Genomic DNA, 5,255 nt, shown 5'->3' with positions numbered 1-5,255 from the left:
GCTCACAGGTCGTGTGGCGGATGGACTCGCAAATGTAGTATCCACAGAAATCATTCCCTTGTTCCTGCCACAACCACTTTACAAGAAATAGAGGTCAATCAAACTGATAATTAGCAAGCATGCTAAATGGTATTGATGAAACTAGCGCTTGAATCACTAGGAGATGCCTGGAATATGCTACTATATAGTACTTACTTTCGGGTGCCTAAATTGCAGCTTCTTCGGTAGTCCCGGAGCTTTTTTGGTGAATTTTCTCCAAGCCCTGCCATACAAAGAAAACAATTACTTGATATCAGAAATGAACAAAGTTGCTGATATGGTGGATAATGATCGATTTAACTTACTTCTCGAGCATTTCAGTCATGTCCGCATACTCCTTGGGATCTTTTCGCTTGGAGTCTAAGACAGTTACTACTCCCTTCTCAAGCTTAATCTCTAGGAGAATATAGTGGTAGCTGCGTACACATGCATAACTCATCAATATTACATTACTATAACCTGGACTAATAAGGAAACCGGATATGCCACAAGACAGTAACACTCACTTGAAGTTGTAAGGAAAGAGTATTATATCTTTGTGTTCATTTATTTCCAACGATCGTAGCAAGTTGGCCTCGGTTTCTTGGGCACGATATTGAACCTCAGTTGCATCTATGAGATACGTGTTAATGAACCCAATATCTCCCACTTGTCTTTTCTTCAATTCGGCGATCTTCAATCTGCATAATATAGTGAGGATAATTATAAATACATGCAATGAAAGGGCTGAGTTATATAGAGAGACTTAATGACGGAAGTAGTACTACTTACAGACAGTAGGAGGTGACTGTTGCTTTATCGATGGCCAATTGATTGAAAAACTAATAGAACTCCTCAAATGGAATAGGCAACAGTTCAATTCCAAGGAGGTCATGCTCCTTTTTAACTCTCACATACAAAGTACTCCTCCCCTCAGACTCTTTGCAGGTTTTCATGTACCAATCATGCAATCTTCGCATCATCGTTGATAGAGAACTTTCATCTTTGACAAGAGGCTTCCCGTACTCGTATCTTTGTATCTGCACCTCCAAGATATCATAATGTACATCGTCGGGCAGGTAATCTGCAGGATTGCCATAACCGGGCACCATCCTCGGATCGACGATGTCGCTAGCAGGCACCTTGAGCGGGGGGCACGATTGCTTTGCTTGTTCGCCGAGCTGGGCAATTTGTTTCCCAGCTCGTCGTTCTTTCATCCTTTGATCACTTTTAGTACTTCCCGACCTCTCCGCTTCGGCAAATGCCTTTCCAATAATGCGCTCATAGTTGCCTTTTGGCGGAGACTTGGGTGGTTTTGTCAGGGCAGCCAGAGTGCGCTTAGCTTTCACCGGATCTACCTTCTCCTCCGGAGGTGGATGTCTCTTTGCTTTCAACCCTTGAAACCAGTCATCCACTTCGGTCTGCGTGATCTTCGCGTTTTCCTCCTCACTCCTCTCGTACGGTAACTTCTCTGGAGTCTTCAGAGAAGGACCGAATCTGTATCTCCTCCCGCCTTTGGCTGTACTGCTAGACGCCGGCAGAGTAGACGGAGCGGATGTCTTCTTTCCTTGCTTACGAGGCGGAGGAGAAGGACTGCGACGCGACGGAGCAGCCGGAGCGGCAGCGGGTCTCTTCCGCCCTTGCTGATGAGGCGGAGAAGGAGGAGGCTGGCTGCTCGGGCGCGCCAGCGCAGGCGGAGAAGGAAGCGGAGTGCTGCCACGCACCGGAGAAGGAGCCGGCCGGGTGCCCTGATCGTCACTCGCCGGAGGAGAAGGCGGCGGAGGAGGCGGAGTGCCCTGACTCGCCGGAGGAGGAGGAGGAGGCGGAGGTGTCCAGTTCGGAAGGTTGATGAGATCCTTCTGCCATAAGCATGGAGTCTTCAGAGCAGAACCCAGCCGATACTCCCCTTCACCGGTAGGGTGGTCAAGCCGGAGGTCCTCAAATCCCTCCATTATTTCATCGATCATCACCTTAGCATATCCTTCTGGAATCGGCCGGCAGTGAAAAGTTGAGTCGGGTTTAGTAGGATAAACAGAGCCAACAGCCGCCTTGACCTTCAAATTGCTCCATTGCGCCATAAGGTGGCAATTTTCAGCATCCGTGATAGCATCCACGGGATAGCTGGCAGGAGCCGTCAAGGCATGCTCTGGCTGAAGCAGCTCGGTGGAAGCCACGCTGCTTCTCCGCTGAGATGGCGGGGTAGCTTCGGGGGAAGCTTCGGCAGGTCGTTTGCTGCGATCTGCTTCTCGTTCCTCTAGCCCCATTACCCTTTCATGCAGCGCCTGCAGTTGGCTCTGCTCCAGTTTCTTCCTCCTCTCCTGGGTTTTGTAACCCCATGCGTCCGGAAATCCAGCCTTCCACGAAATGGAGCCTGGCGTGCCTCGTGTCCATCCAGGGTGCTCAGGATTGCCGAGGGCCATTGTGAGTTCGTCCTTCTCCCTGTCTGGAACGAACGTCCCTTGCTGCGCTGCTTCGATATATTGCTGAAGCCTCTTGACTGGTATGTCCAGTTGTTCGTCCGTCCAAATGCACTTCCCTGTTATAGGGTCCAAGGATCCGCCGGCCCCAAAGAACCAAGTCCGACAACATTCTGGCCAGTTCATTGTCTCTGGTTCGATCCCTTTATCAAGTAGATCATTCTCAGCCTTGGCCCACTTAGGCCGGGCTATGAGGTAGCCACCTGACCCCGTGCGATGGTGAAGCTTCTTCTTCTCAGCATTTCTTTTGTTTGTCGCCGACATCTTTTTACTCTTTTCCGATGTCTTGTGGGCCACAAATGCGGGCCAGTCATCTCTGATCTTCTCATATTTGCCCATGAATTCTGGTGTCTCATTTTTTTCGACATACCTATTGAGGTCTTTCTTCCAATTCCTGAATAGGTCTGCCATCTTCCTCAGAGCAAAAGACTTGATTAATGGCTCTATAACTGGCTTCTCCGGATCATCCTCCGGCGGTAGGGTGAAATTTGACTTCAGCTCAGTCCAAAGATTCTTTTTCTGCATCTCATTGACATAAGACACCTCAGGGTCTTCGTTCTTAGGCTTATACCATTGCTGGATGCTGATCGGGATCTTGTCCCTAACCAGAACCCCGCATTGAGCAACAAATGCCTTCTCTGTCCGGTAGGGTTCAATCGGTTGGCCGTCGCGCGCGATTTGTATGATCTCAAACTTTTCATCCGAGCTAAACTTTTTCTTCGGGCCTCGTCTCTTTACCGAAGTTGTGCTCGATCCGGAGGGCTAGAAAAAAGAACAAAGAGAGAGTTAATTAATATGTGTACATACCAAAACAATGAATGCATCAATTAGCTAGTCAGCACAGGCTTAACTAGTATATATACCTGGCCGGACTCGGTTTGGTGATCACCGGAGCCGTCCTCACGGTCTACTTCTTCACCCTCTCCTTCTTGCACCGGCATTGGGTCATCGGAGCCATGTAAATCATAGCCAGCTGCTTCTTCACCCTCTCCTTCCAGACCATCGTTGTCGTTGAGAAACATCAACGAGGAGACGGCATCACTTCCTTGTGCGATTATGTCCCTCAACAACGCTTCTTGTGCTTCGTCTCGGGGGGTGTCCATAGTTTCTACAAATATTTACAACATGGCAATTATTATTCAAACATGACAGATATGGATATATTAGTGGCAAACGTAGAACTAGCTAGCTAATCACAATAAGGAATCATATTAGTGTCCTCGACGCTGCTTCTCTAGGGTTTGGGGTGGCCTCGACAACGCTTCAAGGGTTAGGGGGTGGCCTCGAGAACGCTTCAAGCTAGGAGGGGGTAATATCGACCCCCCCCCCACGTGTTGAAGCTATCGGGAGGGGGTCGGTGTTAAACACTACATCTATGTACCACAAGTGACGTGGGCATCGACGCCCGAGGTAGGGTAGAGGGTCGTGGATCGCCGAGCGGTCGAGGGTCAAGGGGTCGAGGATCGCCGAGGGGTCGGGAGGTTGCCTAGTGTCAAAGGATTCAACAAAACCATGTCTTCATCATTAGGCGAAAGTAACAGGTGCATGATGGTACGAAGCTCTCCAAAGTTATTTTGGAACGGAGTCCCAGATAGGATAATTCGCTTTTTGGTACAAAGTTCAGCAAGAACCTTCCGAATATCATTATTTGGAAGGCCTTTGCTGAAATTCGTACAAAAAGGCAAATTATCCTATCCGGGACTCCATTCCAGAATAACTTTGGAGGACTTCGTACCATCATGCCATGGTTACTTCCGGCTAATGATGACGCCATGGATTTCTTCAATACTTTGACACTAGGAACCCTCTCGACCCCTCGGCGATCCTCGACCCCTTGAACCCTCGACGACCCTGGAACCCTCGACCCCTAGACGATCCTGGAACCCTCGATCCCTCGACCCTAGAACCCTCGACCCGGGATAATATCGACAACGCTTCAAGGGGGTAATATCGACAACGATGAGATTCATACACGGGAGAAATTAATGTTATCGGGGAGGGGGTATATCGACGCCCCCACGTATTGAAGTTATCGGGAGGGGGTATTTGGACCCCCCCTCATGTTGAAGTTATCGGGAGGGGTATATCGACGATGACAGAGGAGAAGATCGAAGAAAAAAAAGAAGAAGAAAAAGAGGAGAAGAAGAAAGGAATAGAGGAGAAGAAGAAAAAATAGAATATTTTCTATTTTTTCTTCTTCTCCTCTATTTCTTTCTTCTTCTCCTCTTCTTTTTCTTATTTTTTCCTCTTATTTATTTCTCCTCTTCTCCTCTCCTCTTCTTCTCCTTTCTTCCTCTTCTTATTTTCCTTTTTCCTCTCCTTCTTTTTCTTCTTCTTCCTTCTTTCTAGCTAGATATATAAAACTTTTCTAAAAATGTAACTTTTGCATATATAAAACTTTTTCTTCTTCTTCCTTCTTCCTTCTCTTCCTTCGTCCTAAATATATAAAACTTTTCTAAAAATGAAACTAACCTAAAATTAATGTACTAAATCAGAGAACAATTGAAAACACCATGCATATTACAATTGAAAAAATACATACATTAATACAAAAAAATATATAAAACAAGCATATATATATATATGAAAAAAATATGAAAAAGGAGGGCGCCGGCGGCCGGACCAAGCTGCGGCGAGGATGGCGGGGTCGGGGCAGAGGCGCGGATGATAGCGAGGGCGGGCCAGGGCGGTGCGCGTCGGGGCAGGGGCGCGAGCGACGCTGACGATGGTGGGCCGGGGCGGAGCGCGTCGGGGCAGGGG

Source organism: Triticum dicoccoides, chromosome 4B (genome assembly GCF_002162155.2).
Source record: "Triticum dicoccoides isolate Atlit2015 ecotype Zavitan chromosome 4B, WEW_v2.0, whole genome shotgun sequence".
In the NCBI taxonomy this organism is placed as follows: domain Eukaryota; kingdom Viridiplantae; phylum Streptophyta; class Magnoliopsida; order Poales; family Poaceae; genus Triticum; species Triticum dicoccoides.
This window is presented reverse-complemented; position numbering follows the sequence as displayed.